Raw genomic sequence first — 12,544 nt, forward strand, 5'->3', positions numbered from 1 at the left:
TGTTGGTTAAATGGATATACAGTCGGGTTTTCTGTCGCACATTAGCAGTAACTGGGAGTCTGACTGAACAATTACACTAAATCCATTTAGAGCCTCGGCACTGTTGTATACAAATCCTGTTTGCTCCATGAAGACTTTCACAGGAATAGCTGGGAAAGGAACGACCCAATATTTGAACTACAAAAGCTCTCATTAAATAGAATGGAAAAGATACTAATCGTACCTGTTTAATGAACAAAAGCCCTGTGCAATCCCTAATGAGCATTTTATGCACAATGAGCTCCCTTGTAAATAAACACCTGATACAATTTCAACTCTTTTTAACAAATACTCTCCTTATTCCCAAGAAAAGGGTGTCTTTCTCGTGTTTTTGGTTAGCAGGCAGAGGAATTGCTCTCAGTACCAATGGGTCTTCAGCTCATGAGTGGCTTATTTTCAGTGTCTACCCTGTCAATTTGATACAGTTACAAAAGCACGTCAGAGAACTGTGTCTCACTCGCAGGACACTTAGTGCAAAGTCATATGAAAGAGAAGTTGTGCCACAGGTCTGTGTACTGACACAAACATTAAGAAATGGGTTGAAAATGAGGTCTCTTTGCATGTTACAGCAATGCCTGGCTTGATATGAGTGGATCACCGATACATTTATTATTATTATTATTATTATTATTATTATTATTATTATTAAAATAATGTGGTGATCATGTAGTTCATTGCAGGTTAGGCTCCTTCAGGGAATCTAGACAAGCCCTTTCAACAATTCTGCCAGACGAACGCTGCGTGTTAGACCACTTCAAGCTCTTTATCAGACAACTATGTAATGACTGTGAAAATTACTGTGGGATAGGAAGAGAAAAGCAATTTAAATCCCCCCTCCCCCACCACTTTCAGTCCTAGGAGACTGTTAACAAAAAGACTGTTAACACATGACTAATTGGATGCAGGACTGCCGCCAAATTGTGCCATCACGAGTCCAACTACTTTTGAACACTTGACCTGTTTTCCAGCACATTCCGTCCCGTTTTCAACACTTGACCAATATACTTAAAATAATATTTTTGTAACTGTTAGGTCTCTCTCCCACCACCCCACAGGCTTACGTTATTTTCCGTAGCAGGGAGAGCATCTAGGACATTGTACGGTGTTTCCATAAGCTGGTTTGGTGCTTTGTAAGCCTTGGCATCCCCATTGGAAAAGGCTGGATGAATTTCTTCCGTGATCATGTGGCCGCTGCCAGTTTTCACAGATTAACTAATGCAAACACTACTGACACAGTGCACAACTCAAGCGAACTACATGCAGAGCAAGTGTGATTTGTTAGCAGCTTGTTTCTCAAATGTGCAGGCAAGAATTTCCATAGAAGCTTTTTCTGTACTACCTTGGCATATACTGTACTGGAATAAATACAAACAGAAAGAAAAGGCTCTCTCCAGGAAGTTTGCAGTTGGTCAGTGTTGTTCTTTTTCTTTCTTTCTTTTTAAAAGTATGTCATACATTGTTTTTGTGTTTTCTCATGAGAAAGTTCTGCTCAATGTCAAGACTTCATTATGTTGCTATGAATTTTAATGTAAATCCATTATACGGGGAAGACAACTGCTAGTCTTTCCTGAACCGGAACATTTTGCAAGGATAGAAGTCATCCTCACACACACACACCTTACAATGCTAGGTAATCTCCAGCCCATAGATCTAAATAGACCTGGCAGATGTCTTCATTTGGTCCACACTAGGGCTGGGCGATATAGCACCCAAAACTGGTTTGAAGTCCATATTGTGATGCTGGTTTCATAATTTTTGACCTGGCAATATGTTGTGAATCATGGTGTGTGCATGTATGTGCTATGCAAAAATCACAATATGAGAAAAACCGTGAAGCCAGCCAATGCCTCTACCCATCCTTAGTTCAAATATCGCGATATATCGGTATCGTGATATATCGGTATATCACAGTGTTTAGCTGATGATATATTGTGATGTTGAAAACCAGATACTGCCCAGCCCTAGTCCACAAGGAGGCATTTTGGCCAAACCACATCTACCTGACACCGTATGTTTCATCAGTCATGGGGCAGGTAAGGACACAGCTCTCTGCTGAAAAGGCTTTGCAAGCACTGGCGATCAGTTGATTTTCCAGCACTTGGAAAGCACTATGCCTTTGCACACACAGTTCAATTTCAAACCATGCAGGCAAAGGGAAATGTTTTACATCGGGTGATTGCCAAGCCTGCCAACCTGTCAGAAAGACCCACGGGGCTGGGGGCTAGGACCAAGGCATCTTGCCCACCAGCTGGAAGCAGTTCACTACCCCTACTCTAAAAGCAAACTCAGATGGTGAGTGCTGACAGGTTTGGAGCCGAAACAGCGCCAAGGAGAAATAAGAACAAACATATTCTCACACATAGGATTCTCTGGTCAAGCTGCATGTTTCTCACCTCTGCAGTGTAAACCTTAAAAGAAGGAGGAGAATGTGAACCTAAGTCCACTGTCTTTTTGGTTGTTGATGCCTACAATGTGATATTAAAGAGTGGCTGGTAAATGTTATTTGTTGTTATTATTATTATTTATTAAATTCATATACGGTGGTACCTCGGGTTAAGTACTTAATTCGTTCCGGAGGTCCGTTCTTAACCTGAAACTGTTCTTAACCTGAAGCACCACTTTAGCTAATGGGGCCTCCTGCTGCCACTGCGCCGCCAGAGCACAATTTCTGTTCTCATTCTGAAGCAAAGTTCTTAACCCGAGGTAATATTTCTGGGTTAGCAGAATCTGTAACCTGAAGCGTATGTAACCCGAGGTACCACTGTACTGCCCTTCATCCAAAGGTCACAGGGAGGTTTACAGGTCCAGTGCATCATGAATTCTAGTCTATTAGATGTTACATTCTCATCTTTTTAGGACAGCGAGATACAGCTCAGGAACACCTGGTTGGGAAGACTGAAAGAGCTTTGCTGTTCAGCTGGAAGATAGCTAGGATGATTTGAGCTGAGAAGGAGCTGAAATTGAATATGTGTGCTATCTTTACAAATGCTTTTGAGTGTGCTCACAAACCAACAATTCCGATTCCAGACTCTCTTTTGGCTAGGATGTGAGAGTCAGTTTTTCAATTGTGCCCACTTTATCCTTTGCAGCAAGATTGTATTACTCTCCCTGTGCGATTCTTCCAAAAGGGCAGAGCAAATCCAAGGCAGCTGCCAAGCTGGTGAAATTCTCCCTGTGCCTCTGAATGTTAGAAATTGTTCCTTCCCTGCTTGGATTTCTCTTTTTGTGCTGCAGAAAAGAAAGAGGGGAGAGTTGAGCTTTCAAGCCATGCAACCTTAAAAACTCCCCAACAGTATGAAGCAGATGGAAAATAACTTCTGGGCTTATACACTCAAATGACATGAACCTTCACTGCTGTTAATCCTGAAGGGTGTTTGGTCTCATAGCTGTAAACCCAACTTTTATCAATAGCATGCCAAGAAAGATACATACATTCAGCTGAGAGGGCACAAACTGTTTTGCCATTTTGGTTATGGCCAGGGCTGGCCCTGTCATTAGGCAGAGTGAAGTGGCCACCTCAGGAGGAGGAGTGTGAGTGAGGGAGCAGCAGTAAGGTGTTGGAGGGCAGCTGCCTGTTATTCTACTGCCCCCAGATATGGGGGGAGAATGTTACTCCACCATCAGTGTTGAAGTAAGGTTCGTCTGCCACTTTGGTCAACTTCGGAATGTGAGGAGGGGTGCTATCTTATCTTTTTTCCTCAGGTATAATAATAATAATAATAATAATAATAATAATAATAATAATAATAATAATAATTTACTATGTATACTCTGCCCATCTGGCTGGGTTTCCCCAGCCACTCTGGCCAGCTCCCAACCAAATATTAAAAACACAATACAGCATTAAACATTAAAAACTTCCCTAAACAGGACTGCTTTCAGATGTCTTTTAAAAGTAAGATAGTTGCTGATTTCCTTGACATCTGATGGGAGGGCATTCCACAAGTAGCAAAATGTCTTGGGCCTGTTCTGACTTGGGTAGTCAGTGGGGTGCTCTTCAGATGCTTTGGACTACAACTCCAATAATTCCTGAATGTTGACCATGTTAACTGGGGTTGATGGAAGTAGATTTAAGGGGTAGGGGGAGAAAGGCCCAGTTGCATGAGTGAACCTCACTCTGCACAAGCAACAACTGATGCTGATGAACTGTGCATGATGGTGGGTTCTTCTAACAGCACCACCACCATTTCCTGCCTTCTTATTTGCTTAGGGTGGTCTTGAAGAAGAGAAATGGAGAAAAACAGAAGACAAGACCATCTAATATAGACGGTTACAAATGACTATAACTGGGTTACACATCACCAGCTGAGGGTGAAAAAACCAGGTATGAAAAGGTTGAAGACCTGTGACTTAGGCTTCAGTCTTATATAAATTTACCTGGAAGTAAAGTAAGTTTGAATCCCTGCAACGGGGTGAGCTCCCGTTGCTTGGTCCCAGCTCCTGCCAACCTAGCAGTTCAAAAGCACAAAGTGCAAGTAGATAAATAGTTACCGCTCCGGTGGGAAGGTAAACGGTGTTTCCATGCGCTGCTCTAGTTCACCAGAAGCGGCTTAGTCATGCTGGCCACATAACCCGGAAGCTGTATGCCAGCTCCCTCGGCGAATAAAGCAAGATTAGCGCCGCAACCCCAGAGTCTGTCACGACTGGACCTATTGGTTAGGGGTCCCTTTACCTTTACCTTTAAGCACCAATGAAGTTGGGATGCAGGTGGCACTGTGGTCTAAACCACTGAGCCTAGGACTTGCCGATCGGAAGGTTGGCAGTTTGAAGCCCCGCAACGGGGTGAGCTCCCATTCCTTGGTCCCAGCTCCTGCCAACCTAGCAGTTTGAAAGCATGCCAGTGCAAGTAGATAAATGGGTACCACTGTGACGGGAAGGTAAGCAGCATTTTCGTGCGCTGCTCTAGTTTCACCAGAAGCAGCTTAGTCATGCTGGTCACATGACCCGGAAAAGTGTCTGCGGACAAACGCCGGCTCCCTCAGCCAGTAAAGCAAGATGATTGCTGCAACCCCAGAGTTGTCCGCAACTGGACTTAATGGTCAGGGGCCCCTTTACCTTTAAGCGCTAACAAACTCAGTGGGGCTTACTTTGGAGTGGATATATACAGGTTTGCACTGTCAGGCATACAACATACTTTCTTGTACTCAACAACAGCCACTGACACAAATACACTGGAAATGGCAACACTACATTTATACAAGAGGTGAATCTTGTTGCCTATATCCTAGAAGCTTAATTTTTTTGCCATTAATATTTCACTAGTTGGTGAAGAGTAATTTTTTGGGAGGTGGGTGGGTGGGACAAGAACTCCAGGTGACATCCCACACTCATTTTGCTTCTCTCATATTCCCTCCTGCATCCTTTAATCCTGTCTCTTTTCTGATGGCCCAGCCTTGCCTTCCTGTCTACTTGCATTCCTCCACCTCCAATAGCCAAAGCCTGACAGAAAGTGAAAAGGATATGTCAGGACTGGACTGCTCTGAGGAAATCTGCAGGAAGTCCAAGCGGCTCTGGGGGACGGCTGGAAGGATGTGCCAGCAGCCTGCTGTGGCCTGAGGAGGGGATCTTGAGTCACCTCTCTGTTGCGGTCCCACTTCAGAGTGACAAAGCTCGAAACATGTACTTATTTGAACTACCCTGCTAAATCTCTGGCTGCACGTCTCTCTTGTTTCCTTCTGCGCATTGCTATGGAGCTTTTAGAATTTGAAACTTAATTGCTTGTCAGGGCCTGACAACGTATCTATTACTATAAGAGCTAGTAAGTGGATTGAGATCTTACATGTGGCTTTTGTTTCCTTTAAATACCACTAGGTAAGGTCACAAGTTCCGCAAAAGCAGTGGGGGAGCTTTACATTGCCTGTTCTGCACAGGAGGGGTCCCCCTAGCAACGGTTTCATGTATCTGACATCATCAGCAGAGGGGGAGAGACAGGTTGGCAGAGCAAACCAGAGAAAAGGGGGAGGTTAAGAATGGGCGAAGGCAGCAAGCTGAAGCTGTTTTCTTTGCAAAAGCAGAGCTACTTGTGTGTCTGTCGCTCCCACACATGCCTTTATGTTGCTTTAATTAAGCGGAAGCAACAACAAAATGAGCTTTGGAAATTTTTGAGCAAATATTAATTCTGTGATTGTAACTTTTCCCCCGGGCAGTTTGCATGCTTATATTTTATTCCCGTTTACATCGAACGCTTCCATTTTAAACTATCAACTTCCCTCTTATTTTCTCATTTATAAAGGGAAGACACTCTACCCTGATATTAACGGATCCCCCTCCCTTTTGACCACAATTCAAATACATTTTGTAACACAGGGTAAAATAGAAAGTACCTTAGTAGTTTCCCATAGTTCCATTTTAGTTTTCTTATTAGCTACTGTATTTCCCGTTAATTCCTGTTAGTGTTGCATGATACTTTCCACCTACATTTTTCAAAGAATGTGTTTTAAACAGTATGAGACAGAAAGGAGTCCTGATCATTTTCAAGCAGTTTGTGACTCTTTCCCCATTCAGATTTTGTACACTGCCTCACACTGTCTACAGTTACCAGGGTTTTTTTGCCTCATTCCTGGCCACATATTTTCCTGTTTTCTCACAATTTCTTGTTTGAGTGTTTGGTTTTGTTCGCACCCTGCTTGAACTCAAAAAGCTGTGATGTTTTATTTTAAAAGAATTGTGCTGTTGCTTTTTGGATTCACGCAATCCTAAAGTTACCAGATTTTTTCAATGAATCCAGGGACACTGTTCAACTTCAATGGATTTTGTATGGGGGCTGATTTGTAAATCCGGGGACGTCTGGTAACCTTACGCAATCCTGCCATGCTCCCCTAAACCAACATGAGGGCCTGGCTTTATGGAGAATAATGGATTCCATCATTCAGAAGGTGAATCCTCAATCTAGCAGCTAGAGAAAGATAAGGTTTTATCATCTAATGGGGCTTTGTTGACAGCGGGGCAACAGCATGCTCTCCAGCCACAAGGTAATAAATAATAATAATAATAATAATAATAATAATAATAATAATAATTTTTTATTTATATCCCGCCCTCCCCAGCCGAAGCCAGGCTCAAGGACCATCATGTTCTTCCTTCCTTCTGCTCTCTGTGTTAGGGGGGACCACAAACATCTTTCAATTCATGTAAGATGCAAATCTGAATCATTGCTGCCTCTTGTGTTTTCAGAGACAGAGCAGCCATTTCTCCTTCATCCCACAATGCTTTGCTGCAACTTGAGATCCTTTCACATCGGGCATGGATTAACCTAATTACATGTGTATTAGCATCCCCGTTGCCTCATCTTAAGGCTGTTGTAAACTGCACTCTTGGATTTTCATCTTACCGAAGCAACATAGTTTTGTCCTCTTTTTGGCTCAACATCTAACCTGGTGAACAGAGCTGAGAGTGGGTGAGGCAGTTGCCAACAACCCCTACCCAAGGTGTAGCATCCTGTTCTTTGCTGCTGATCTCGCCAGCCTCTAAGAGCAGAGAGGGACTAGTGGCAAAACTCTGCAGAACACCTCCCATCTTGTTGAGTTGGTGGTGGGAATCCGGGAAGGATTAAAAAAATCATGCTCACAACTTTGTGGCTTTTTTTTTTGTTGGTTCTCATAATGCACTCCGCCTTTAGTCTATATAATAATATATAATAATAAGAAGTTATTATTTATACCCCGCCCATCTGGCTGGGTTTCCCCAGCCACTCTGGACGGCTTCCAACTGAATATTAAAAACAGTACAGCATCAAACATTAAAACTTTCCTAAACAGGACCGCCTTCAGTTGTCTTTTAAAAGTAAAATAGTTGCTTTTTGCCTTGACATCTGCTGGGAGGGCATTCCACAGCGCAGGTGCCACTACCGAGAAGGCCCTCTGCCTGGTTCCCTGTAACCTCACTTCTTGCAGTGGGAAACTGCCAGAAGGCCCCCAGTGCTGGACCTCAGCGTCTGGGCTGGACGATGGCGGTGGAGATGCTCCTTCAGGTATACTGAGGCCATCTAGTGAGAAGAAGTCATTTTTTCTGCCCATCGGAACTTGCAGAGGTTTTTCTTAAATAGAAACATGTATAAATTAGTGTTGTATGGAAGTGAGAGCTGGACTATAAAGAAGACTGACCGCCGAAGAATTGATGCTTTTGAATTATGGTGCTGGAGGAGACTCTTGAGAATCCCATGGACTGCAAGAAGATCAAACCTATCCATTCTGAAGGAAATCAGCCCTGAGTGCTCTCTGGAAGGACAGATCCTGAAGCTGAGGCTCCAATACTTTGGCCATCTTATGAGAAGAGAAGACTCCCTGGAAAAGACCCTGATGTTGGGAAAGATGGAGGGCACAAGGAGAAGGGGATGACAGAGGACAAGATGGCTGGACAGTGTTCTCGAAGCTATGAACATGAGTTTGACCAAACTGTGGGAGGCAGTGGAAGACAGGAGTTTCTGGCATGCTCTGGTCCATGGGGTCACGAAGAGTCGGACACGACTAAGCGACTAAACAACAACAACAACAACATAAATCTAAATGCAACCACAAACACATAAGTATGGAAGCAGCACTCTCCCCCTCTATGGATCAAAGCTACAGTGCAAAATGTTTTCAAAAAGGCATTTCTACAGCTACACCCCCTCACACTCGAGCATCTCCCAGGTAACAGAGGCTTCATTAGGATTCATCTGTTTCACATTGTGACTCTGAGTTATCTTGCAATAGTACAATGAGGCTCTGGGGTGGGAAAGACAGCAAGCAGTTTTTAACCATCTGTTTAATTTCACTCACTGGATGTTCATGAAAAGGCACATTCACATGCAATGAAACTTGTGCAGACTTATGCTGACGCCAGCTTCCATTTCCAGTTTTATTAGGGTATGCATAAAGGCAAGATGATAACCATTAGGGTTGATAGGTACCTGATTTCGCTGTCAGAAGCTCTTCTTCCACCATGCCTCCAAGACCTTGTTTGTTTAAGGCAGTAGACTAGTTCTCAACCTACTATAATAAACAGTTACAGTTAATAACTTTTTGATACACGTGGAACATATGTAGGCCATACATCTGATAATATCCATGTTTGTCACAACCTAGGGCAGGACAGTCACAGAAAAGATGTAGCAGCTGAAGGTCAAATTAGCCAAAAGCATCCAATCTACTTTGGGCTAAGGACCCTGGTGGACCAAAAAGCTTTATGAATTGAAAGTTGCCTTACTGATCCTCTATAACTGATTGCAAGCAAAAAGGTAGGAGAACATAGCCTAGCCTTGCAAGGCTGGCCTACCTGGAAGCAGAGTGAGGAGGCAACCTCAAGCAACTGACTTGGATGTCATGAAAGGGTAGCAAGTTGTTTGGATTTTTTCATTGGCTGAGGTCAGAGGTGCCAGCTCCCTGGGGCCCTGGGTGCCAAAGCACCCACAAAATTCACCATGAAGGGGTCAGGGCACCCACACATTTTGGTGCCATGGCCCTGGGCACCCACAGTCGCAGGGCCAAGTTGGCACTCCTGGCAGAGATGGGGAGAAAGAGATGCTTCTGGGAGGTGCTAAACTTGGATGGCCTCGGTCACAATTCACTTTGACATGTTTGGTGCCTATGTGTTGTCTGCCTCGGACAGCAAAATGTCTAGGGTTACTGGGCCATGTGGCCTCATGTGCATACTCTTCAGCTGTGCCTATTTTCTTGTGATCTGTGCATGCATTTTTAAAAAAGGATGTTACCTTATATTATAATTTTACTTGCCAGCTGCACCTGCTTAAGCTACATGAGAAAATTGGATTTCACCATCATGTTGGTATTCGCCTTGAATTTTGGTTTTTTGAACCTGACAGTATTTGTGTTGATACTCTCACAATGGAGAATTTTATCATCTATAAATGTAATTAAAGTTTCAGTCAATCTGGCTTGTAAGCAACAACGTTACTAACCTTCAGTAAGGTTAGCAAGTGGCCCTGGATCTCAGAAGACTGTCTTGCTCTGCATTAGACTGTGACTCAATGTCATGTTCACCTTTGTCACATGTTTGCTGTTATCATGGTTTAAGATGAGCAGGCAACACTTTCTTTCATTGTTCACACATACAAGCAGGGCTTTCTTTCAGCCAGAACTCACCGGAACTCAGTTCCGGTCCCTCTCAGGTGGGCGCCATTGCCATTCTAAGAGAACAAGGGAGGTCTTCATGGTGAGTTCCAACACCTCTTTTTGCAGGTCCAGGCATTGGGTTCCCATACCCCAACCTATACAAATAAGAGACCAATGAGGCTGGGGTTTTTGGGTCAAAACAGGCCACAACTTTATTGAATACAAATGAAAGAGGTTTGGCTTGGGCATGGGGCAGTTGGAATACTTCTGGCCCACTCACCAGAAGTGACGCATGGTCAATCCAGATGGGAATTCCTAAGACTTACATCAAAGAAGGTGACCCCCGCAGGGACCGCTGTCTGGGGGAATGCCTTTGGCCCTGGCCCCACCTGGGCACACAGACATGGCCACTCCCCCCCGGATCCCTTTAATGGTATACCCCAGTGTTGGGAGGGGCAGACAAAGACTACAACTTCCCCTCCATCCAAAACAAAGGATTGCTCCAATGCCCAACCAGTTGTGACAATTGCTATGAGGCAAAACCACCTGGTCGGTGCTAATTAGCCCAGTGGGCAAATTCCTACCCTGCCCGTTAGAGAACGGTGACCACCGTAGCCACAGCAAAGTCATTGACTATCAGCTTAAACCGAGGGTGGGCAGGCAGGGGAAAAACCCAACAAAGGAACAAACAGGTAGTGCCCCAGGTGTGGGCTGCTTAAATGGGCAAGGGGCGGATCCAAGGGAAGCCTACCTGCTCCGCTGGCTCTGCTCCCTGGCACAGCCCAAGATCCCAGCCTGCATCCCCATTAGCCAAAGCCAGGTGCAGACTAGGATCCAGTTCCTGATAGGCAGAGGGGCCTTAAGCTCATTTCAGCTCCCTCCTTGGGGCCCCAGTGAAGAAGAAGAGTTTGGATTTGATATCCCGCTTTATCACTACCCAAAGGAGTCTCAAAGCGGCTAACATCCTCCTTTCCCTTCCTCCCCCACAACAATCACTCTGTGAGGTGAGTGGGGCTGAGAGACTTCAGAGAAGTGTGACTAGCCCAAGGTCGCCCAGCAGCTGCAGGTGGAGGAGTGGAGACGCGAACCTGGTTTGCCAGATTATGAGTCTACCGCTCTTAACCACTACACCACGCTGGCTCTGTGAATCCTCTGCTGTCCTGCAACACTGCCACACCAAAAGGGCTTCTAGAGTGGACTTCTAGAAAAATAGCACAGCATACAAGGATATATCCCCACTACTGTACCCCCTCCCTATGAATGTGATGCATAGACGTCACTGTGCAGAAGATATGCTTTGTGTAAATGAGTGATCAAATAGATAAACCTGAGGCAAAATGTTTGTTTGGGTGACAATAGAGATAATGTGGAGGATTTAGCAAGCTTTGGGTCTCCTCTCTCTCCATTTCAGTCAAAGTGATTCCTCTTCAAAATACTTTTAATTTGAATAGGGAAATATTGATTTCTGAAGCTTGCCCAAATGTAATTAGACTGCATGTCTTTTCTGCATGTCTACAAGGTGCAAGAAATGTTAGTTATATGAGTAGAGAAGAAATAAGCATGGCTGCTCGCCAGTGCACAGCAATGACATGAGCTACTGGGCAGCAAGAAAAGGCATCTCCTCACTCAAAAAATGTGGGACTTTCCCACATTTAGTGTTTAATTTTCTTTTAGCAGCACTGCTAACTGCTGTGTCAACAGATTCTGCTCCCCCCATTCTTATTCTTTTTAGAAGCAGATCTAAGCAAAGCAACGTGAGCACTTTGGCAGACATAGCGGAGGTCACAAGCCACTCTATGTTGTACTTGAAAGCACCACTAAGCACTCGGCTCATGTTTGAAGGTGAAAATGCATCCTCAGGGTCATATTATCGGGCAGCCATCCTTGGCAGTGTCTTGCTCAAAAAAACCCTTTTCTTTGATTGCATCCTGTGGTTTCAAATTTTCTTGTTGGAAAACAAAGCATCTTTATTTATAGTTACTTTGAAATTCTTCTAAAAACCACTGAGGCTGGTTGGCTGGAACAAAAGACCTTGGAAATGTGTTGGGACACAATGGACGACAGCAGCAAGCTTTAAACCTCACCTTTTGTCCCTCTAGAGCACCAGTCTGCCTAAGAGAAACTGCAAATGGTCAAGAGCTTAAATATACCGTATGTAGCTGAAATTTTGACTTATTGGATCATTTCCTATATACAATTTTAAACATATCATTTAAAAATAACACATAATAACATTTGAAGAGCTTGCTGGCTCAGGCCCAAGGCCCATATAGTTCAGCATCCTGTTCTCACATTGGTGACCCAGATGCCCATGGGAAACTTGCAGGCCAGGAGCATTATTGCCTCTGACTATGGAAGCAGAATATAGCCGTCATGACTAGTAGCCATTAATAGACTTATGCTCCAAGGATGTATCCAAACCAACAAATGTACACGACGTTCTGCTTCCATAT

Source organism: Podarcis cretensis (genome assembly GCF_951804945.1).
Source record: "Podarcis cretensis genome assembly, chromosome: 3".
In the NCBI taxonomy this organism is placed as follows: Eukaryota; Metazoa; Chordata; class Lepidosauria; order Squamata; family Lacertidae; genus Podarcis; species Podarcis cretensis.